The 25,623-nt window shown below is 45.5% G+C and overlaps 1 protein-coding gene across 4 annotated transcripts in view; it reads right to left on the bottom strand.

Moving 5' to 3' along the window:
* The window catches only part of PLPPR1 (phospholipid phosphatase related 1), a 164,113-nt gene that overhangs the window by 89,056 nt on the left and 49,434 nt on the right, over positions 1-25,623 (bottom strand). The window contains exon 1 of one of the 4 annotated variants that reach the window (XM_081176861.1): positions 22,384-23,029. The exons of 2 other annotated variants lie outside the window; for them this stretch is intronic. The gene's annotated coding sequence lies outside the window, so the exon portion shown is untranslated. Of the gene's footprint in view, positions 1-21,863; positions 21,971-22,383; positions 23,030-25,623 lie in introns of those variants that run through there. One more of the 4 variants, XM_081176862.1, reaches the window with a different exon arrangement.

Raw genomic sequence — 25,623 nt, 5'->3', positions numbered from 1 at the left:
GCGTTGCTCTGGTTCGCCAGAAGTGGCTTAGTCACATGACCTGAGAGCTGTACGCCGGCTCCCTCAGCCAATAAAGCGAGATGAGCGCAGCACACCCAGAGTCAGCCACGACTGGACCTAATGGTCAGGGGTCCCTTTACCTTTAAGGAGCCTCAAAGCGGCTAACATTCTCCTTTCCCTTCCTCCCCCACAACAAACACTCTGTGAGGTGAGTCGGGCTGAGAGACTTCAAATAAGTGTCACTAGCCCAAGGTCACCCAGCAGCTGCATGTGGAGGAGCAGAGACCTGAACCCGGTTCACCAGATTACGAGTCTACCGCTCTTAACCACTACACCACACTGACTCTCAGGGGTACAGGGGCAAGGTGGCATGCTTGGCCATCCATCAGGGCTTTGTTTTGTGTCTGGGATGGCAAAAATGTGGAAGAGGGGCTGACTGTCAATCTGCCATCAAATATAGCTAGTGGATGCTTAGTCAGGTAGATCATAAATTGTGTTTGCCTGATATAGCCCATGCTAGAATTTTCATTATGGAAGTGATCAGTGACATGGGGACAGAAGTCCTTAGATGAGATTAAGTCATCTCGGAGGACTTCAGTGGCAGTGACTACTTGACAGAAGAAGTCTCAATTATACATAAGCAGGGAAGTTGAAGTATGGAGACAAATGAAGCTTCACTGCTGAGTGGCAGAGAACATTAATAATGCAAGCAAACATTAGGAAAGCATCCATTATCTAATACGAGGTCACTGAAACCAGTATAGGTGCATGTAAAACACGCCAACCTCTAAGCAAGGAGGGGCGGCTTACATCAGAGACGCCAGCCGGTAAGAAAAGAAAAATCCAGATTTGTCAACCAGAAATGTCAGAACATCTGAGATGATGCATTATCAAATATTCATGACTCAGATGTGATCAATGCTGAAAATATTTTATAAATTTAACATCCGACAAGACAATGCTTGGTTTGTTCAACTGGCAGTGAATCAGGCTGAAGACATGCAACGTTTTAAAAGCAGCGTGCTTTCGAACGAACCCCTCACTAGGCTCGATGCAAAATAAATAAATAAATAAATAAATAAATAAATAAATAAATAAATAAATGTTTTTTGCAGGGGCAAGCTGCAAAAAATGAATTCTGCAAGTTTTCAGGCTGATTTCAGTTTGAAGAACAGGTAATATTTCCACCGTAGATCCGACCTACCGGCTAGCACCCATAACATCATCACCACATCTGGTCCCCCAGTCCCAGAAGCATTTTACAAAAGTACTGTATGGCTGAATATATGCACATATGAATGTACATATGCCACTTAACTTTCTTTTTAAGGGGACAACCTTCCTGAAGCATAAGGGACTGACAGCTGAACTAGCGTTCAGTTTTCTGGTGCATGTTAAGTGTAAGGTAAGCTGTGAACCCCGTATCACACCATAGATAGAGAACCTCCTGTAAACACCACTATTATAATGTCTTCATCTCTGCTCTCGCTGTTATCACACTCACATTGTCTCCAGCTTGCTTGGCCCGGAATTAAGCTCTGTGTACTCTCAATGTCTCTCTAGCTGATATTAGAGCACATTGACAACAAAGCTGGGTAAATATACAGAGAAATCTCTTGATATGGAAGGAGGGTTGCAGGGGTATTAACATTCAGACAGCACTGGGATGTTAGAAAAGGAGTCCTCTTTCTACTAAGAAGAAACAGTATCCAATAAAAATGTACCGCTTGTCAGTTCAAGCCCTCTGTTTTCCCTAACTGGAGGGAATACTCTTTGATATATGTATATCCGTTTGGTTGAAGTCTTGAATGCAGATCAATAATCTAAAATCCAAAGTCTCAGGAAAGGTTGGAGAATATGTTTCCCCTACCAAGCAATTAAACTGACTTGGGCCTTTGACACAAGAAATGCACATGGAAGGTGGTTTACGTTGTCTGTACAGTCATTTGAAATCAGCTGAAGTACAATACAAAAGAGCTGGGCATTTGATAAAAAGCAAAGTTGGCAGTTTAATTAATTTCCCTGAAAGTTGTTTAAGTGCCTTTCAGGACTTCTGGCCGGAAAGCAATTACTGAAAAGGTTCGTGCAAGAAATGGATTAGCTGGTCCTGAAACGGCTTTGTTGTGTTCTTCTGAGGACACTGTCCAGACTGCTTTTGAAAAAAAAGACGCTATAGAATCAGCATAGCGCTACAATCCAATGGGTACTGGCGAAGAGGCATTTTAAGCCCACCATGAGTGGGTAAGGAGATAGACCCATCCTCAGCACACCTCCAAAACTCACCCAAGAGCCCACTCTTGTGGTAGAGTCAGAGTCAGTGGGAAGCATGCATTTCAGCTAGCAACCCAAACCAGGTATACCGGATTTTCCTGTGTATAAGACTAGGTTATTTTATTAAAATATTATGCTATTGTTATATTGTCAGCGGTGTTTTTGCAGGTGATTGGTGGGTGCTGCAAGGTCCGTGGGCTATTGGCTACTGCAGCAATTGGGCGGACGATTGGTGCTTGCTTTTGGCAAGCGTGCAGATGATTGGTGGCGTTGCCGATATATGTGTAATTGGCTGTGTTGTTCCTGCGGGTGAGCGATTTTCATCCCCCCCCAAAAAAAGCTCAGCAACTTTGGACAATCTCCCCCCATTTTCTCTATCTCTTACCTAGATACAGTTGCATCTGCCTGTGTAACAATTAAAAACAGAGGACTAAATTTTACAGGAGGCAGGAGCAACAATCCCAGCAGCAGGGCTTATTGTCGGGGAGGTTGTTTTGTTTAGCAAATCCTGAAAAAGAGAGATCTACTAAGCTTGGCTGCATCTCAACACGCATTCTCAAATTAAACCAAACACACACACGCTTGAGATAGCATGTTTTGCATTGGGTGTGATGCAAGCCTGCGAAATGTCAGCAGCTTGAATCTTAAGGCTTACCCAAGTGTAGCTTCTTGCATTCTCCAGAGGAAATGCATGCCAGAATTCTACCGCCGATACTGTCAGCCAGCACCTTATGTACAAATGAACAATTCGCATTTGGGCGAGTGTGATCTCAAAGGGATGAGACCAGTAGTTCCCATGATTACTGTGTGTGCACACAACGGCTATAGGAAAAGAACTTGGAATGCCTGCCTTGCGGTGGCTCCCCGCCAGCGGCAGGCTGATGATGCATATTTGTTGTGAAGTGTGGGGTTTAGCTTTTGGCACACAACCATAAACACTCGAAAAGAGATGCTCGTGGCAACATGCCCAAAGCTGGCAGATGCACATGACCAGCTCACCAAGGCCTGGGAACCAACAAAGGCAGGCTTTGTCTGCAGCTACCACATGCTCAGATTTACAGTGAGTATCACCAGACTTTGGGGTAGGGCTGTGTGTATATCGCAGCTCTGTACAAGTGCAGAAAATCCGCAGAGGGCAGCATGGGGTGCAGAATCTTGACAAGCTCAGCTTCATTTTATTCGTTTAAAGAATGCACATGCCTTGCCCTTCTGGATGGAGATCATAACACCTGTTTAAGCTTCAGAAGTCAAAGGTGGTAGCTAGTGGCCAGAGCAGGGCTTTTGGTGCAGCAAATCTCCTTTTTCTTCCTCATGGCTAGCAAAACCAGAATGTCTTCCACAAACAGCATACAGATGCAGTACAGACAAAATTGTGCAAATTTGTAGTGATTTACAGAATCAGTACAGGCCTTTTGGCATCTCGTGAGATAGTTTTTTTAAAAAAAACATATGTACAAATCATGCTCAACTCCTGCCTTAGTCTTAGGTTTTAAAAGTTTTCTTGTAGATAATTCGTCTGCCCTCAACCACACACTGCATCTCAAATCTACTGTAATTCCAGGCTGTGTGTCACTTTCAAAGACAAGAAGAATGTCAACCAGGCATCACTTTGTTGTTGTTTTTTAGTCGTGTCTGACTCTTCGTGACCCCATGGACCTGAGCACGCCAGGCACTCCTGTCTTCCACTGCCTCCCACAGTTTGGTCAAGCTCATGCTGGTAGCTTCAAGAACACTATCCAACCATCTCGTCCTCTGTCTTCCCCCTTCTCCTTGTGCCCTCCATCTTTCCCAACATCAGGGTCTTTTCCAGGGAGTCTTCTCTTCCCATGAGGTGGTCAAAGTATTGGAGCCTCAACTTCAGGATCTGTCTTTCCAGTGAGCACTCAGGGCTGATTTCCTTAAGAATGGATAGGTTTGATCTTCTTGCAGTCCATGGGACTCTCAAGAGTCTCCTCCAGCACCATAATTCAAAAGCATCAATTCTTCGGCGATCAGCCTTCTTTATGGTTCAGCTCTCACTCGCATACATCACTATCACTAGCAAGGGTCAAATTTACAATGATGTATAAAGTGTTGCCTTGTACTAAACTATTCTTCTGCTTCATTATTCTGCCTTTAATATGAATTATGTCTTAAATTTCTGATGCAACCCCATCTGTGATCCCTTTTAGTGTGGAAGAATAGGTAAGAAATAAATATTGCACATTTCTCCTGATTTTATTGTTTTTATCCTTTTGTAAACTTCTTGAGATGTTTTACAATTAAGTGGTATTGGTGTATAATTTGTATGAATTAACATAAGGAAATAATTATTGAATAAATAAATAATAGACAGACAGACAAGACAAAAACTCCAGGCGTGGAGGATCTTTGGCCCTCCAGATATGGAAACGTGGAAATGATTGAGTTCACCTGTCATTCATCCTTGGTGTACAGTAAACGGAGAAGCAGCCATGATATCTTTAGGGAGTGGAAACTGACTTAAAATACAGCCAGGCAGAACAGCAGAATATTTCAAGGGTTGGGTAGGTGGGTGGGCTGTACAAGCGTTTAAGAACTAGAGTTTAAGCTAGATTCAGGCCAAAGGCCCATTTAGCCCAACACTCTTCTCTCACGTTGGCCAACATGGCAAGACCCAAGGAAGTGATTCTGCTTAAAGACTTTATTGAAGCCTCATGAACAGACTGGGCAAACATGGGGAAAGGTCTGATTTATATACACTTCAGCTAGCCCCTGGCGACACCCACCCAGTGCATGATTGGCTGCTTTGCACCAGGCAGCGAATCGCAACACAGGCTTCAAAAGGCCAGACTGCATTGCGATGCAGACTCACGATTGGCAGCTTCGCGCCAGGCAGCGAATCACAATGCAGGCTTCAGAATCCTGGCCCACATTGTGATGCGGACTCAAGCTCAGAGCAGGAGACACTAAGGGAACAAACACTTGCAGGCAGAACCTGGGCACAAAAGCACTTGCTGATTCCTACTGTAGCTACTGGTGTTCAAAGGCGTACTGCCTCTGGCTATTTCCAACAGTTTCTGTAGCTGAATGTTTCAGGTCCAACTTTCCATGTGTATATTGGCAGCTATGAAAATGTAGCTTATGGGCCACTGCGAGATGTTCCACTCCATGGTCTCCATGTCTACTGAGACTTCAGTGATACCCACCAAGAAGTCACAAGTGATCCCTGCAACAAAATGTTGCAATATGAAGTGATCCTGCTTAGGATTTCACCCAGACACACCCCTTTCCAGGATATTTAAATCTATTTCTTTTCCCACACACCCCAGTTTTCACCTCCAGTTAGTCAACATTCTGTGTCCCCTAAGCTCTTAGGGTCCCTTCCCCCAAATACTTTACAGTGGAACCTCTGCTTTCAAACGTAATCCATTCCAGAAGACCGTTCAACTTCCAAAACATTCAAAAACCAAAAACTAAAAGCGGAAGCCTCAATACAATAGCGAAACTCAAAATGGAAGCCATGTGGCATGTTCAGCTTCCAAAAAGCGTTCAGAAATTGAAACATTTACTTTCGTGTTTTCAGCATTCAAAAGCCAAAATGCTCATCAACGGAGATGTTCGACAACCGAGATTCCACTGTATCCTGTAATTCTGCTAACCTTTGTGTTCTCCCAAAGCTTGCTGATACCTCCCTCTTGTGTGTATATGGCTGCCATTTGGCTAAATAAGGATCCACACTCAGAGAAGGAGGGTGGTTTTGATGCATAGGATTAAAACGTCTTCAATGGGTATTGTTGCTTGCTTACCTAAGATTTGTGTTTCCTTTTGGGAATGAGGCACAGCGGAGACTGTGATGTCTTCACGATCTATGGTTTATTTACACATATCTACAACCTGAGCCTATGATGGAGAGGGTCACAGTATCACACCCCAAAAGGACCTGCTTCTCTCAAAGCCACAGCCTTAGATTCCAGCAGAAATCAGGCCTGATGCTCTCTTTCACACACACCCCTCCTTTCCAGGCTGCAGCTTCTAGCTCACGTAACTCTCAACTCTGGCCTTCTGTCTTTCTAATTAACAGATAGCTGAGGGAGGGAGGCCTATCCATTTTCCCTCTGGCACAGAGCCACTCCCTTTGTTCCCTTAACTATCCATGAGTAGTGAGCCGTTACCAGTGCTGGGCTGGGCCTGGCTATTCCAGCAATTGAATCCATGCTGGATCCAGGAATCAGAAGTGGAGCTTAGGCATACAGCCTATTTCCACCCAACTCAGAACATTATGTCTGCCGGACAAGTTCCAAGCTACCTGATTAGTAGTCTACAGGCAGCAAAAGACGCATTGAGAGATAGCTAGCTATGTTCTACACAGAGATATTTGTGATAGGAATGCTGTCAAATATATTCCTCTTTTTTTAAAAAAAGAAGTCAGACAAGCTTTCTTCAGTCAGCTACATAACAGAGAGCTGTAATTCCTGAGGCAACCACTGCCTGTACGGAAGAATGTAAAGAGTTCAGATGTGTGAGCTCTCTGGCCAACAATCTGGAGTAAGCAATCTCCTCCCTTCTCAGTCTGGAGATCTTTCCTCTCAAAGTGTCTTTCCTGTTGAAAAAGGACCATCCAGGCCATGTTTCTCACATCATCACGTTTAGCATCTTTGCCCCTGCGAGACTACTCTTATTATTTCTATCATTGTTTCATTATGAATTGGCTTTTATGTAAATTGACGTCAGTTTACACTCATAAAAGAAAAAACCCAGCTAAAAATAGGGTTGAAAACAATACAGAAGACCACAGAGCTAAATATAGGTTTAGAAATGAACGCACCCAGCGTTTTTATCTGGCTGGAAATGCTTGTCGAAACAAGGGTGTCTTCAATTGTTTCTGGAAAATACAAATAATGGATGCCCAACATAACTCAACAGAGATGCTGTTCCACAAAACAGGGGCAGCTACACTGAAAGCCACACTGCCTCAAGTTGTTGTGGAGCAGGCTTCTGATATTTTAGGGAAAGTTCTGCAGAATGCTGGGTATAAAAGGGGTGCAGTGGTCTCTCAGGTGACCTGATCTTAGGCTGTACATGCTCGTACTATGCCAAAACCTTGAACTTGGCCCAGAAGCAGATTGGCAGCCAGTGCAAATGATGGTTTGCTCCACAAGCAGCCAAACCACCGGCACTCTGCAATAGCTAAAGCCCAGGGAGGCAACACCACTGTAACTTCCAGAAATTGAAGATCTACATCCATATAACAGTGCTATATGCTACCTTTCTCTCACGAGCAAAGCAGGGCTTTCTATAAGAGCAATTTACTTTCAATTTCTATTTATTAAATTTGTATACTTCCCTTCATCCAAAGATCCCAGGGTGCTTCACAACAGAAAAATGCAAAATGAGAATGCAAGATTATCATTATCGTTTCTTAAATTTGTATACCGCCTGTCAGGGAACTGCCATTGGAGCCAAGAGTGGAGGTAAGGCTCTCCGACCATGCAGGAGAAGGGACCAGTAGAGGGAGAGAGAACACTCCCTTTGGGGAAAGTAATCAGCGTGACACCGGGGAGGAAGGGAATCAGGGAAGGACTTCAGAGAGAGGGCTCCAAGACTCTTCTACAGAGACCAGCGGGGAGAGTCCAGGACCTCCGCTGGCTACGCCTACTCTGCGCAGAAAACTTCCGCGCAGGGAGGCTAGGCGGAGACTGGGCGTCAAGGAATTTTTATGTTGGAAGAAGTTCAGGAAACGCCCACTGACGGATTCTGCCAGTGACTGACACAGCCATGGAGAAAGGGCTGTCCAGCCAGGGAAAGGTTTAGCCAGGCAACGTTGCCTAGAGCTTCAGCATCCTTTACGCACGAGCAACCCCATTTCCCATTACGCCGCCCTATACCCGCAGGTCTAAGGATAAAATCACAAGGTAAAAAACACAAAACGCATAATAAAAACAAAAAGAAGTGCAACTGAATACAGTTATACATCAGGTTACAGATGTTTCAGGTTGCGTTTTTTTGGGTTGCGGACCGTCGAAACCCGGAACTACCGGAACAGGTTACTTCCAGGTTTCAGCGGTTGGGCATGCGCAGAAGCACTAAATCGCGCTTTGCGCATGCGCAGAAGAGCCGAATCGCAACCCATGCAGGCGCGCCTCTGCGGTTTGCGAACGCTGCAGGTTGTGAACGTGCACAGGATCACGTTCGCAACCCGAGCGTCCACTGTAACCCCTCCCAATATATTTTAAAAGGGCATTCAACCCCCCCCCCAAAAAAAAATAATAGCCAACCTTTATCAGATATTCGGGGGGGGGAGGGGGAGGAAGCAGCCACCTCCCAAATACATTTTTCATCCAGCGCAGAAAGCAATGTTTTGCATTTTGGTTTCTAACCACCCCAGGGATTGTTCCTTAGATTGATTACTACTCCATTATTTGCACATATGGGTCTGCCCAGAAGCAACATCTTGGGTTGGTTAGGCAATGAGAATAATGATGGTGCTCTTTGCTTATATGAGAGATGATCAAAAACTCTGGCAGCCTTGCATTTCCCCACCCCCACCCATTCCCAAGTAATTATAATCTCCAGGCTTTTGCCGCATATTGTTTTTAGCATAGCGTGCAAGATCTCAGCTGCACACAGGGCAAATCAGAAACTGTAATGAGATAGCGCATCAGACTTTTCAATATAAATGTGTCGGCCCTCGCCGTAAAGCACCATCGGAATGAAGAAAATTACCTTGTCTCTCCAGGGAGGGCCCCAGAAGACAGAATAAATATATGGCGTGCATTTGTGAAAAGTCATATACACATTTAAGGATATCACATGAACCTGAGTAGTATTTCCCCCCAGAGGAGGAACATCTGCAAGCTTCCTTGTTATTGTTGACAATGAGGCCTCGTGAACAAACCATCCAGTCTCACAATCTTTACGATGCTATGGAAAATCAGGTATATGCATAGCATTTGTCGCTGTTGCTGTTGCTGTTGCTGTTACACCGAGCAGCCATTCAGCAGCATAAAATTGGTGAGTGTGTGCAATGAACTATGGCCATTAAACAGAAATAAATTATTTTGGGTAAGACCAGAGCTTGACATTATAGTGTATACTTGCCCCAAAATGGAAAGAAGCAGAAGTCCCAGCAAAGGAAGAATGGATAAAAAAATATGGAATATGCAGAAATGGCGAAACTTACCAGAAGAATAAGCAATCAAGATAACAAACTTTTTATAAAAGAATGGAAATGGTTTATTGAATATTTACAGATAAATTGTAAACAGATAAAAACGTTGGCAGGATTATTGTAATTACCTGCAGTTTCATAAGCATATATATTTAAAGAAGATGAATAAATTAGCAAATTGGGTTAATTTGGATATGCGGAAGGTATTAAAAATAAATTTAAGGAACCGCAAAAAGAGGGGGAAGAAAGTCAAGTTTTGAAATGTCAAAATGATTGTAAAATTAGTGAAATGTATAAACTTGAAAAGTATAAATAAAAATTATTTTAAAAAACAGATTTCACACAGCACCTGTGACAACAACAACAAAGACATTACAGTGGAACCTTGGGTTACAAACACCTCAGGTTACAAACTCCACTAACCTGGAAGAGTTACCTCAAGTTGAGAACTCGAGTTGAGAACAGAAATCGTGTGCTGGCGGCACAGCGGCAGCAAGAGGCCCCATTAGCAAAAGCAGGCCTCTGGTTAAGAACAGTTTCAGGTTAAGAACGGACCTCCGGAACGAATTAAGTTCGTAACTAGAAGTACCACTGTATAGTGTATGCTGGGGTGAGGAACTTTCTTCAGGTCAAGGTTCATATTCCATTCTGGGCAACCTTCAAAGGGTCACACGCCCATACCCTTCAAGTGTTCCGATTTTCTGGAACAATCCTGGAATCACAGAATCCATCCCGGCTTCTGATTTGATCCTGGAATGTCCCTTTATCCTCCCCCCCCCCAGCACCGCCACTGAGATCAGGGAGGAGGAAGAACAGTGTTGGAAACTCAGATATATTAGCTAGGCGCCAGGGCTTAAACCAGGGCTACAGTCACCAAAAAGGAATGCGAAGTTGCCATTTTGGGGGCAGACGGCTCGAAAGTTGTGTTTTTCAATACGGCTTTATGGTTCCTCAAACTCATTCTGATTGTGCAGAAAAAATATAACAAATAGAATTCTACAGGATAGTGGTATTAGTGTATGAAATCAGTCCAGAACCAAGGATCCCCAGGCATCCACCTCCAGATGGTGGAGACATCAGGCGCCATCTTGGTGCCCGGCCATCTTCACTTGGTCACAAGTGGCCGGTGGCCAGGCACAAAACGCGCCTGGTGAATTTCAAACACCGAGGATGAGCCAGTGCTTGTAGCTGGTGCTGGCACTTCAGTGGTGCCATACTCTCTAACAAGCCAGCTGACTCCCGTGAGAGCGCAGCAACGAAAGATGCAGAGATGGAGAGACTGGGTGCACACAGGCACAGTCTCTGATTGCTTGGAAAAAACATGGGAGAGGAGGAGACTTAGGAGGGACCTTCAGCCCTTGCAACTGCCTCACTGGGGCTAAGACCTAATGGGAAGAGTTAGAATCATTTACTCTAAAGAGCCAGAAGGTATCTAGTCCAACCCCCTGCAATGCTGGGCTCACTAGTGGTTTTTTGTATTGCTGACCTACACCTGACTCTTGACAGGTATATACATATTGCGCCCATACACAAACTACACATGCAGCACACAAACACAGCCATGCAGGCACACAGGACCCCCCTCATACATGCATAAACATGCAGTCATATACTCATACATGCACAAACGCAGACACACAACCAGCATTTCTCCCCATATCCAGGCTGAGGAATTTTATCAACAGATCTTAGCACAAAGCACCACAGAGCTAAAATCATATATAAAGATGGTAGAAATTATGCCTTTTAGACCTAAAGGCTTTATCTCCTATCATAGTACTGTGGTGCTGAGATCGAAGATAAAAGTTCCATTTGTCTGCTCTTTAAAGAGAAGACCAAGGGACGTTATGTGTACATCAGGTGATAAAGCGTGATCTCTTTAAAAACACAGACAGAATGCTCTATATCCTGATCAGATCGGGAGACATGATTGTGGGGGATGATGGGTCACTTCCCATGTCTCAGTGGGCCGGATATGGTCTATGACAACTGACACATGTTATGACATCACAGCACTATGATGCTCTCAGTTGTCAATATGCAACATCAGCTGCAACTTGAGGGATATGGGTTAAATCCACCAAGTTGTGAAAGCACAATACTGTAAAGGTAAAGGATCCCTGACAGTTATGTCCAGTCGCAAACGACTCTGAGGTTGCGGCACTCATCTCGCTTTACTGGCCAAGGGACCCAACATTTATCCACAGACAGTTTTTCTGGGTCATGTGGCCGGCATGACTAAGCCGCTTCTGGCAAAACCAGAGCAGTGCACGGAAACACCGTTTACCTTCCTGCCAGAGCGGTACCTACTTGCACTTTGACGTGCTTTCAAACTGCTAGGTTGGCAGGAGCTGGGACAGAGCAATGGACGCTCACCCTGTTTTGGGGATTCGAACCACCAACCTTCCAATCGGCAAGCCCTAGGCTCAGTGGTTTAGACAACAGCACTACCTGTAATGGCAAGTGACCACTTGGTAAACAATTGTCTGTATCCTCCTTTGGTAAGCCAGCTATTTGTAATGCCTTGCCAAATTTGGGGAAATTTTTTACCATGCATCTTCATGCTATCATAACTTTGGGGAACCAGTGTAGCAATACTGTCCTCATCACATGACAGGATGTTACAGGCAATCTGCCAGGAGAGCAAGTGTTTACATGCCCACTGTGATCCCAGCTGGTTAATACAAAGTTGCCTGGGCACTGAGATCTCTGCAAGAGGTCCTCCTCCTTCAGGCAACCCCACCACTTAATAGGTGTTCTGTGCCCTACACAAACTTCTATCAATACTCATTTATCAAGTTTCTATCTACCTACCACCTTCCATTTATGATGCATGTTAATCCTTAAAAAGAAGCAGAATGCTGGATTTTCAGCATTCAGCACAAACGCTCTAGCCACAACTGCTCTGCATCTGTCTTAAGCAAGGCGGCAAACCAAAGCCTGCTATCACTTGAACCTTGTAGGGTGAATGTGTTTTCATCATTACTTACTTGCACATTTGTTTTTCAGGGCCAACGTACACGATCATTTTATATGATAGAAGCTACATTTCACCCCATGATAAACAGCGACTATCAACTCATTGTTTTGCAAAAGCATTACCCTAAACGCATTACCATGGATTGCTCTTCCTTATCACATCCTGGCTGGCCTCCTTTTATTTTGGTAGCGAGCCGGCACAATAAAAAGAGAATGATCTATGATAGCAGATCCTCCATGATAACAACCTGACACAATCAAGCAATAAAATGATAGCCGCCGTTTATCATGCAGAAAAGAGGAAATGCCATCACATAAAACAGATTAGGAAAATGAGCACTCCATTCCCAGCTAACAAAGACAGAAATCTCAGTTCCAACTGTACCTTTCTAAGCTTATGCTATGCTTCCCCCACCGCATCCGCTAGCCATGGCAGTGCACAAGCATCCATTCAGTGTTATTTTTCTAGAAAAAGAGGTGCCAAAAATTACAATGAACACCTCCTTTGTTCTCTTTGAATGGCAATGGTGCCCACCTGAGAGACATAGGAACTGAGTTCCAGCGAATTCCAGCTGAAAGAAACCTCTGGATCTCTCTCATGTTCACACCTTCAGCAATAGTCAACATCATTGAACAAAGTGTTGTTGTTGTTGTTGTTGTTATACCACTCCCTTTATCTGAAGATCTCATGGCAGTTTACAAGATAAAAATACTGGATAAAAACACAAAACCAAAACAAAGCAATAACCCCTCCTCCAATTAAAAGGGTTGCAGAACATTAAGTGTACAATATCATAGATTGTACAATAATAAAATATTATAGGCCTGGTTGAAGAGAAATGTTTTCACCAGGTGCCTAAAGCTGTATAATGAAGGCACCAGACGAACCTCTGTGGGTAGATTATTTCACAAGTGGGGAGCCACTGCAAATAAGATCCGTTCTCATGTTGTCACCCTCCGGACCTCTCATGCACAAAGAAGGGTCTCAGAAGATGATTGCAGAGTAATGTAATATGCTGATTGTCTAGTATAAGTAGACTGGAGTCATTGAGGAACCTCTCCCCTGGCTCAATCTGGTCAGGAGGCAAGAAATCAGCATCAGAGATCATGCAACATATTGGTAGAATATTATCTCGGAAGATGTTTAGCAGGGCCAGTTCTGGGGTGACATCAAATACTTGCTTAGTTATTTTGCATATTTCTTGTATGATTGATATGACATGTGGAGGTATGTGCCTGTGGAGGTGCATCCTCTCCAGCATTTTCATGAGGTTCCTGGGCATATTAGCGTTAGTTTCCGTGGTGTTAGGTACCATCTGTAAGTGAGTTTCAGAGTGAGTTCTTTTCTTTTCACTGATATGGATTTAAAGGGAGGTTTAGTCCACATTCTGGTCCACTGAGTGGAGTTAATCTCATAGCCCATGTCATTCTCCCATTGTTTTTTGATTACGTCGAGGGGGTTTGTGGGATTTTGGAGAAGTATTTTGTATATTGTGGATACCATCCCTTTGCCGTGTCCCTTTGTTAATAGGAGGAGATGTTGGTAGAGTATTAAATTATACTATGTTAGATGGGTGTCAGGGAACTGCCATCGGAGCCAGAGGGCGAGGGAGGGCTCCAGAGGGATTCCGGAGAGCGTCCTGGGAGGGAGAGAAGCAGCACATCTTCTGGGGAAGGAAATCAGCGTAACACCAGTGGAGAAGGGGGGCAGATGGGGGAATCGGCGAGGTGGCTCCGAGACTCTTCGCCGGGAACCAGTGGGGAGAGCCCGGGTCCTCCGATGCCCACACCCTCCCTGCGCAGAAGGCTTCCGCACAGGGAGGCTAGGAGGAGACTAAGCGTCAAAGAGCTTCTTTGCTGGAAGAAGTTCAAGAAACGCCCACTAACGGATTCTGCCAGCGATTGAGACAGTCACGGGTGCGCGTGGCTATCCAGACAGAAAGGGTTCATACAGGCAACCAGCCAAGAGTGGCGTTGATTTACACACAAGCAACCCCTAGAACTATTACAATGGGCTTTCACCAAACTGCGGGAGGCAGTGGAAGACATGAGTGCCTGGCGTGCTCTGGTCCATGGAGTCACGAAGAGTCGGACACGACTAAATGACTAAACAACAACAACAAAATGGTAGATGGGCAGGCACGCACTTGCTCAAAGGATTCATGAGGGCAGCTGAATCTTTAACATACAGTGGTACCTCGGGTTAAGAACTTAATTCATTCCGGAGGTCCGTTCTTAACCTGAAACTCTTCTTAACCTGAAGCACCACTTTAGCTAATGGGGCCTCCCGCTGCTGCCATGCCACCAGAGCACGATTTCTGTTCTCATTCTGAAGCAAAGTTCTTAACCCGAGGTGCTATTTCTGGGTTAGCAGAGTCCGTAACCTGAAGCGTATATAACCTGAAGCGCCTGTAACCTGAAGCGTATGTACCAAGGTACCACTGTACTGTGAATCCCATCTCTTCCGGTGTAACTGGCTACAACTTGAATGGCTTAGATGGAGGTTTTGATGGAGTTGCGTATACCTACTGCAGAATTTATATTGAGTCTTTTCTAACATGCTTTCCTCCAAGGTGCTCCCTTATCAAAACCTGATCCCTTTCCTAATGCAATGAGTGGGAGCCTAGTTGATTAAAAAAATAATAATATGGGAGGGGAGAGGCCTAATTTATTGAATTTCCCTTCTTCAATGCCTTTGTGCTGTATGGAGATTGCCAGCAGTTTTGCCATCTGGTCGCTTGCTCTCTCTGCCCACTGCTTCTCTAAGCAGGGAAATAGGTAGGTGGGAAATGTGTCTCGTGCATTCTCAAAAATACAGGAGCACATAATGAAACAAACTGATTTTTAAAATTTATTTAAAGAAGAGGAAAAAGCCATACCATCAGTCTTGTGGCAGCTGGCCCCTAAGGAAATGGTAAAGAACCTATTAGTGAAGAAGGAAAATTCAATGCCCAGTAATCCTTCTGAAGTTTTATCAAATTCTGCTAGGGAGTCTCCTATGATTCTCAGGTCAGACAGGGCAAGGCAGCTGGGAGTCTAGGAAGCCAAACTTCCAAGATAGCACGGCTGGGGTTTTTCCCCCTGTCCAATTTAAAGCAAAGAGAGGATTCTCTGTTTTACAGGTGATTGACGCGTGCAACAGTATTATAGAGCTGCGCAGTCGATGACCACAAAGCAAAACCCCTGCACAAAAAGTAGCACAACAAAATGTGCACTGGAGTCATTAATGGAGCATTAAATCAGAAGGAAGGAAGGAAGGAAGGAAGGAAGGAAGGAAGGAAGGAAGGAAAGAAAGGGCTAAAAATGGCCTCGAAAAGGCAATGGCTGGTTAGCTGGAATCCTGAACATACATACATAATTTAATTAGCATTTCCATAGTTAAAAAGATGCTCAGTGCAGGTTGAGACATGAAAAGAATACATAATGGCAAAGATAGCAAAAGTAGTCATAAATGATAAATTAAACATCAAAAGTGCACAACCAAATGGAAGCAATATCCACCTAAATCATGATAACATCTAAAATAAAGATACAAAAAACTAATATAACTAACAGCAACAATGCCCCGCCCCAACAAATACCCCTAAACAGTACTCCCCCCCCCCATCATGCTGATAACTCCCTCTTATTTCACAGTAGCATTATGCTTGGCTAGACGAGAATTTGAAATTGCCAGATTAAGAAATGGGATCGATAATGGGAGGTTTCATATTAAATAAAATAAAACATAAAAATATATTTGTATTCTCTTGCCAAATGGTGCTCAGTAACTACTGGTTTAGAGAACAGTAAATGCAGAAACCTGAAATACTTCCAGTCCCCAGAGGTTTACTACTAGAACACAGACACCTTTGAGTTGCAGGCAGTTCACATTATATACAATGGTACCTTGGTTTAAGAACAGCTTAGTTTATGAACAACTTGGATTAAGAACACTGCAAAACCGGAAGTAGGTGTTTTGGTTTGTGAACTTTGCCTTGGAAGCAGAACACATTCCGCTTCCTGTTGAGTGTGTTCCATTTGTAAATTGAGTCCTCCGCTGCTATGGGAAAGCACACCTTGGTTTAAGAATGCTTTGGTTTAAGAGTGGACTTCCAGAACGTATTAAGTTTGTAAACCAAGGTACCACTGTATTCTGTTTCTGAACTTCAGGAAGAGTGCGTGTCATCACGTAGTCAAGCCAGTAGAACCTACACTCAAGAGGAAAGGTAGCACCAGACTTGGGACGAACCCCAACATTTCAGGGATCTGTTTTACAAAAAGGATTTGTAAGAGGGAGACCTCCAAAAAGTCTGATAAGATCTCCTTGGCATGGAATGCAAAGACTGAGCGGGGAAGGTGTGACTAGAATGCAGTGGCAGGAAAGGTAGGAGGGAAAAGACAGACATAAAAATGAGACAGAGAACACCATTTCACCATGCGGATATGTGATTTCCTGGTTCATACTGAGAAGCCATTTTTAGATGTCCCCAAGGATGAGAGGAGAGCTGCTTAGAGAAATCAGTGGAGAACTCCAAGACTTGAATGTAATGAAACTGAGCCCCAGTTGGGTATCCCCAACCCCACCTCCACAAAACAGCAAAGGTTAACCTGAAAGAGAATACTTCCTTCTCTTTCTAACTCAGGTCTTATTCAGTGTGAAATGTTGGACCCTGCTAAAGCTGCTAAATTCCAACGCAAATTCAGTTCATTGTCCCCATACTGCAAGGTGAAAGGGATTGTGACTGGGAAAAATTATTACACTGAATACTGAAGGCCAGTGGTATTCAAAAACCCTGCAGTGTTGTCCTATGGCAGAGGTCAGCAACCTTTTTCAGCCATCCCTCAGACCATGTGGTGGGCCAGACTATATTTTGGGGGAGGGGGAATGAACAAATTCCTATGCCCCACAAATAACCCAGAGATGCATTTTAAATAGAAGGACACATTCTACTCATGTAAAAACATGCTGATTCCCGGACCGTCCGTGGTCCGGATTGAGAAGGTGATTGGGCAGCATCCAGCCCCCGGGCCTTAGATTACCTACCCCTGTCCTATGGTGTTTGACCGTTTTGGCATATTAGAGGTTGAGGGACTGCAACAGTCCCACAATTAGACCCAGCACTTTTATTCCCAGATTGCAGGCAGGGCTGAAAGTCTGTGCTACTTTCATTTCTGATTCCCACTCATTTGTTCTGAGAAATGAATGGGCCCAAGGAAGGAGAGAGTATTTTTCCCTTCCTTCCTCTTGCAGTGAGACTCTGTTGCTGAGAAAATAGGTCATGTTTATTGCCTGCAAAGAGACACATCAAATTGTTTTACATCAGCTCCCTCGAAACAAGGAAGATCAACACATCTCTTAAGAAAATATGAGCCTTTCCAAAGCTCTAGCCAACTTTCCCAAGCGACAGGACTCTGCCCTACTGCTCATGTTGATGCTGCGATGCCTTTTAGATAAATGTGTATTTCACTTTGTGGGAGTGGTGTCCCCCATTAGTGGAGCCTAGTCTACCTCAGTATTCTTCAGCCTTGGGTCTCTATATGTTGATGGACTACAACTCCCATCATCCTTTACCATCCACTAAGCTGGCTGTGGATGATGGGAGCTGTAGTCCAGCAAAGGATGAATCCAGAACACTGGTCTACCCTGCAAATCTCAAGGATATATGGAGACCAGGAAGACATAAGGACAGCAGCTGTAGGCAAAATCAGGGGTGGGGAATCTCTACTTGCAGATACTGTTGCACTACAGCTCTCATTCTCTCTTGCCATTGGCAATGCTAGATGGAGCCAATGAGAGTTTGACTCCAACAGCATCTAGAGGGCCACAGCAAAGTATGGACTCCCAAGAGCGCAATATCCCAAGCCACTCCTCCACCACACAGCTCTGTCAGCTAAACTGTTCATTTTGATCCACATCCCAAACCAGCTCCCATTTTTACTGAAATTTTACAACTTCCTTATATGCCAGGACTGAACAGGTAACAAGGCTTAGTGAATTGGGAAAGTTAGTGGCAGGCTGGTAAAGAGTCACAGGTGTCTCCCAGTCTTGTACACACAAGCTCCCCCCCCCCCCCGCCGCCTTGTCTCCCAGAACCAGAAGAGGCATGAAAAGGGCAGATGAGAGATTGGCTGCACACAGGCGCAGTCTCTGATTGTTAGAGGTAGCCCTGAGGAGGCGGGGAGTCTCAGCAAGGAAGACCAATGGAAATGAGCTGCTTTGCTCATTTGGTCTGACACTCAACCCAGATCATGTTTTGTTTATAAAAACTTATTCCCATCTTTGAATGTGTGATTACAGACTAGCATGTTCCTGTGACAACAGGCCTGGAGGGATACACCCAGCCCCTTAGCCTGAGGTCCCCCACTTGTGTGTTAAGACACAAAATAATATGTGGGAATAATCTCTCCCACTACAAGACGGGTGGAGTGTAAAGAGATTTATAGCTTTTTCTTATCCACATTTTTTGCCTCCTCATTCTTCTCCTATACAAACTTTAGTACGTACAGTGGTACCTCGGTTTAAGAACAGCCCTGTTTACGAACTATTTGGTTTAAGAACTCTGCAAAACTGGAAGTAGTGTCCTGGTTTGCAAACTTTACCTCGGTCTAAGAATGGAAGCCAAATGGTGGAAGGGCACCAGCAGCAGGAGGCCTTGTTAGGAAAAGCACGCCTCAGTTTAAGAACGGTTTCGGTTTAAGAACAGACTTGCAGAACAGATTAAGTTTGTAAACCAAGGTACCACTGTACTAACGGTTTTACCATCCACAATGCCACCACTACAACTAAAGTACTCCCATTTCACTCTCAGCTGACCCTCCCAATGATCCACAATGCTGAGGAAGAAATTGTTCAATTCCACACCCTTTGTCATTACATTAGAGTGTTGGGCTAGGACCTGGCAGGCCGGGGTTCAAACCTCCACTCAGACACAAAGCTCACTGGGTGACCTTTGGGCCAGTCACTGTATCTCAGCCTAAACAACCGCATGGGGTTGTTGTGAGAATAAATTGGAGAGGAGAACCATGTACACCATGGTACTCAGAGGAAAGGTGGGATATAAGCATAGTAATAACAACTACTAATAAAGTACTAATATAGGAGTATAAAGAATACACCAACACAACTATTTTAGTCTGAAACAACATGAGTATTTACTCCACAGCTGGGGAAATAGTCACTCTTGGTATTTTGTACAGTCGTACCTCCATTTATGTAACGCTCAGGTTACGTAAAATTTGGGATGTGAGCGCAGCAAACCCAGAAGTATTTTACCGAGTTTCATCACATGTGCATGCACAGAAGCGGTCTGCGCATGCACAGAAATGGTCCTCAGGTTGCAGAAACTTCAGGAGCCAACCGGACCTCCAGAATGGATCCCTTCCACAACTGGAGGTACCACTGTAGTTTCCTCCAGTATTGCTTGGATTATCCTGTGGTAACCAAATCTAGGAGCTGATTCACATCTCACTTTTTTCTTTCTTTCTTTCCCTCCACTGGACATACGGTTGTACCTCGGAAGTCAAACGGAATCCATTCCGGAAGTCCGTTCGAATTCCAAAACATTCAAAAACCAAGATGCGGCTTCCGATTGGCTGCAGGAACCTCCTGCTCCCAATGGGAAGCCGCATTAGACATTTGGGTTCCAAAGAATGGGTTTGTGGCATTCGGGAGCCAAAAGGTTAGAATCGCAAGGCGTTTGTCAACCAAGGTACGACTGTACTTCCTAAGGTATTTAACTTCAAATGTGTGAACAGTAAGAGAGGTCAAACTTGTGTTAGCAAACACTTACATGAGATGTGCCCAAGACAGACAGGATCGGCTTTCTGTCAAATTCTGTGACACACCCAAGTTTGCTATTAGAGTATGTGAGTACAGATCTTGAATTCAGGCAGTATTCAGCAGCGACTTCCAAAGCAAAATATTTGCCTACATGGCACCCCCCAGATGCTAGAAACTACAATTCCCATTGTCTGTGACCACTGGTTGTGCTGGCTAGCGCTGATAGGAGCTGGTCTACAACATCTGAAGGGCACCTCATTGGGTTAACCTGGTTTATTATTTATTACGTTTACATATATACCACCTTTTTCTGAAAGCAGTTCAAGGTGGTGTTCATGGTTCTCCACTCCACAATTTACTCACACAACAACTTAGGTTAGACTGAGAATAGTGACTGGCGCAAGGTCACCCGGTGAGCTTCATGGCTGAGTAAGGATTCTAACCATGGTTTCCCAGGTCTTAGCCTAACACTCTAACCCAGGGATCGGCAACCTAAGGCCCATGGGCCACAAGCAGCCCACGGGGGTCATCTAACTGACCCACGAGCTGCCCCTGAACCGAGCCGCCCGCTTTGTGAGTTCCCGCGCAGTGCGCTAAACCGGCGCAGTGCGTGGACTCGGTTGCATGGCGCCAGAAATCACGTCTGCACAGACGCAGATGTCAGAAATGCAATCCGGCCCATGAAGGGATCTTCGCTGGAGTGAACTGGCCCAGGCAAGGTAAACCTTGCTGACCCCTGCTCTAACCATTGCAGCACACTGGCTCTGAACCAACGTTCAGTCTCCAAGTCTGTTCTTTTACAGCTAGGAAACCATAACCAGAGTTGCAAGAGATTCGAGGGCAGAGGCCACACAACTCGGAAGCTAGCATGGTTGGAGACAGCTGTCATTATATGAATGATGCCCTGGCACTTGGGCCACCACAGCTTGTTTTCTTAAAGAATGAAATTCTCCATGGGAACATAGAGTTAAACATTTTCACCACACAGTTTTCCTGCTGGTATTCATCAGAAGGTAATGGATGCACTGTTCTTTTAAAAAAATTTAAAAAAATCCTTAGGAAATCAGCTGGATTGATCCCAGAAAACACCCAAAAATGACACAAATCCACAGTGCTGCCTTTCCCAATGTCCATTGATGCCATGAACTCCACTTTGGCTGACTGTCATGCCCAGCTAATGAGGAACCTCCAAAAGAGCAAGGACTGCAAACCTTTCTTTTCACAGGGAGGACCCGGAGTGGACCACTTTTCATCTGCTGATACCACAGGGCGGAGCCTCTCCACAGCAGCTTAACACATAAACCGAATCTCTATTTGCAGGCTGTGAGTGAGAGAACCTTCCAACCAGCCTAATGTCAAGGAAAGCGGGGATACACACACAGAGAGAGACTTACAAGGACAACTGGACTTAGCAGAACGCCATCATAGAGACACATCCAACTCCTGGAACAGATCTGCGGCAAAAGCCAAAACTTTACTAATATGCAGATTTCTTCCGCCGCCGCCCCCCCCCCCATGTATCTATTCTAAGCACACTTTTCGACTGTTTCTCATTGAAATCTCATTCCATCTTGAAGCAACCTTTTCGCAGCAGGTGTATTTCATCTCCCATCTCAATGTGGGGAGGCCAACTCTGCGCAACAAAGAAATCACACGAGCGAGACCCATAAGCAATCAGGTAGACAGACAGACAGACAGCCAGAGAGAGAGAGAGAGAGTCACCTTCGCTGGGATGTGATCATGTGCGGCCCTCGCTCCAAAGCCACGGGGCGCGCACGTATTGTGAACCGCATCCCGACAGACCCACAACCACACTCCCGAGCACTCCATGCGCCCCGAGTGCTGCGCACGCCCACCTACACAATCCCACGCGGTGCCCTCCTACTACTCTAGAGGGAGGGGGAATCAATTTGATATATATATATTTAAAAATACCCTATACATGCTTTGCAGACACCAACAAGTGCTCTTTGTGTCGCCCTCCTTTCTGGGTTCCTAAACTCGGGGGGAAAAACTTTCCTAGTGGGACTGGAAAAGGAAAAAAATGCCCACCAAACACACACACACAGAGATAGAGCCAGCTTCTGCGCTGAAGAGCCCTCCTTACGTTTCCATGCCTCCTTCCTAGCTATCTGCCACCATAAGCCACCACCTCCTTCTCTCTCATTCCGCAGCCGAAACCCCAAGGTTCCCGGAGAAAACCCCCTCTCCCCACGATCCAACCCCCCGTCCTCTGCCTCACCTCGTTCTCCCTCCGTCCGCCTCTCCGTGGCACCGCTATCCGAGCTAGGAGTAGCAAGATCCACGCAAGCTGCCGCCCGGAGACACCCTCTCCATCCAATGCATTATGATCTCGGGGTGTGCGGATATATATTATCTTGACGCGCGTGTGTGCGCGCGCGAGAGAGAGCCGAGTTCTTTGGATTGAGGACGCCGCTAGTATTCCGTCCACCAGGTCTTGGATCCTCTATTTCTTTCGCGGGAGGAGAAATAGCGAGCGAGGGAAGGAAAGGGGCTTGATGGGGAGGGTGGGAGGAGGAGATCGGCGGTGCGGCTGAGGGGGGAGGAGAAGGGGGATCGCGCAGGCGCAGCCGGGGGACCCTAAGCGCCCGCTCGGGCGTGCGTCGCAGCTCCGTTGCGCTTCCCACCTCCTGTGTCCTGGAAGCAGGGGAGGCGCGGCCCTATAGGGGAAGGGGGCGTGGCGTCGTGCGCCAAGGCTGAGGGGTCTCGTCTGGGTTCCTCCACGCCTGGCTCTCATTCGCTCTTTAGCATCGCCTTGTGCGCTGGGGAGTTACCTCTAGCGCTTTTCTTTCTCTCTCCCTCCCCCGCTTCCTTTTGTGCCAAGCGATGCGCTCTCCCCTTCTCACCTGCTTCCCGGACTTCCCACCCCCATTTGGTAAGGATGCGCGCGACCCTTTCCGGGGAACTGAAATCCCCGCTTGCCTTGGCTTTATTCAAAGAGAGATCAGGAGGGAGAGAGGTGTTTCTAAGCGCATGGCACGGCTCAGCGTAAGATTCCGGTTCCGGCTATAGCATGTCTTCTTATAGAAGGCATACTGTATATGTATATATATTTAAAGGGGAGGGGATGAAAGTCAACCCTTCAGTGGCGATGGAGAAAGGTTGCTTCCAGTTGCTCCCTTCTGGGTCCGATTTTAAGGCCAAACTAGAGGCGCGTACAAGGCATCAATTCGCTTTGGAGGAAAGTAGGTTGGGCAATTGCGCAGCTCGGGCTTCTCCAGGGAAAGGCACGTGGGGAGAGTGAATTATGGAGCTTTGTGTGAGCACTTGTTTCTTGGACCGCTAACCTGTGCTGCACGGAAACGCCACATTATCGCGGCTGGCAAGGCGGTTTGTAGTCTCTCATCATGAAACTGTGACAGCGTAGGTTTGAACCTCTTCCCCTTTAGTCGCTTTCACAAAGGGGTCTTTAACCTTTTCCACAAATGTTCTTTAACCCCCCCCCCCCGCCCAGCACCAACAGTGGCACAAGCTTGGGTAGAATTCTTGCAAAGGATATTTACACATTTTTCTCCATTTGGATTTCTCCCTGGAGGTTCCTCCCTGCCTGAAGTTGTTGCAAAAACATTTTTTAATTTGCTCCAAGAAGGAACAGCAACATGCACACACACATAGCTGGTGACCCTGAGGAATCATCTGATTCAGATACAGTGGTACCTCGGGTAAAGAACTTAATTCGTTCTGGAGGTCCGTTCTTAACCTGAAACTGTTCTTAACCTGAGGTACCACTTTAGCTAATGGGGCCTCCCGCTGCCACCACACAATATCTGTTCTCATCCTGAAGCAAAGTTCTTAACCCGAGGTACTATTTCTGGGTTAGTGAAGTCTGTAACCTGAAGCATCTGTAACCCAAGGTACCACTGTACTCATGCTTAGTACCAGAGGTCTCTGTATCAGATGCCTAGGTTCCTGCCTTGCTCTTCCCCCTGTTTCTTTCATTTCATTTCACGTTTATTTTGCACATCGCCTTTCTGGATGCAAGGCGGTTTATAAGCCATAGAAACAGCAAAATACACGAGAAAGATCACACATTCTCCAGCCCAATACAGAAAAAGTCCTAATAAAAGACTTGTTGCCCCCAGAGCCACAGGAGCAGAAGATGGTGAACCAGGCATGATCTTCAGGGGTGTCTATATGAATTGCCCAGCTAGCTGCCCATGAAGCTGCCCTACTCAGGAGGAGGAGGAAATGCATGCAAGCACCCTCCTGGATCAGGGTCCACCTGAGAGCCTCCGGTTCCTATATAAGGTCTTGGACAGAGTTGCATCACTGCTAAAACAGCAGTTCGAGGCTCCCGTGCCCTAAACTGGGGAAAGGGATGCTGCCTCAAATGGCACATATGCCCACTCCAAAACTGATCTTCACTTTCTCCGAGTGAAATTGGCAGGCAGGCAGAGCAGGAGGTGGGGCACTGCAAACAATAGCGGAACAGAATGGGGGAAATCTGCTCATCTAGCTCTCCAGTTACGCACTCTGGTTCCTATGGGTGTGAGCGTCGCCAGCGTTGCTGGCCTTTACATTCAAAACCTGGTGCCTGTGAAAAATTATTCCCTCATAGGGCAATATCAGGGCCTGTAGGCTTACTGGATGTGCCTTATTCAATTAGTAAATAATAATAAATAATTAAAAAATCCTCTTTTTCAAGAGCTGGTTCAGACATGCAAGCACATAACCTGATTACATCAGTGCAGAGGAATCACTTGGTGGATGCAAACCATTCTCTTCAAGGTGCTGGGAGATGCTGTGAATGTCCTCTCTGTGGTGTAGGGTATTTCATGGTTCACACCAGCATGCAAGTCCCCACAACAAGACAGCTAAGTGATATATATGTAAACCAGCCCTAATAATTATAATTCACGTGCGCTCTGTATTTCACTGCCTGTATGCTGCATCTAATCTTTTAATAATTCCACACAGGAACTCTGCACAGCTACAATTGCTGCTCATTATGTGCACTGCTTGCTACTCTTTCATTTTCATCTGAATTTGTTGTCTTTGGTAGTGGGGTATTTGATGCATTAGTGCCATTTGTTTATTTTATGTCAACAATTTTATGTAACGCTAAATTATAATGGCCTTTAAGCCGTGCACAAGGAGCTCAATGCAAAAATCAGTTAAAACTATCAAAACAGAATCCAGTTTAAATGCTGCTGGAATAATAATAAAAATGGGGATTCAGCAGGTGCTGGTGGTTCAGTGGGTAGAGCAGAGGGGGCAGAGCTGTTGGACCTCATCTAGAAGGGAGTTCCGTGAAACTGGTCTCACAATACTGAACACGCAACTCTGGGTGGATCTGAGATGTCTATCCCATTTCTACAGCAAGTCTCCTTGAGCAGTGGCTGGCCAGAACAGCAAGGGACAATTCCTTGATTAGTTCTGGTTTTTTATGCCACAACCACAGGGCAGCCAATTTGTCGCTGGTACCCACGTCACTTCCTCAAAATTCCAGATTTGCCCCTTG

The sequence above is a fragment of the Podarcis bocagei genome (assembly GCF_964188305.1).
Source record: "Podarcis bocagei genome assembly, chromosome: 17".
Classification (NCBI taxonomy): Eukaryota; Metazoa; Chordata; class Lepidosauria; order Squamata; family Lacertidae; genus Podarcis; species Podarcis bocagei.
This window is presented reverse-complemented; position numbering and strand designations above follow the sequence as displayed.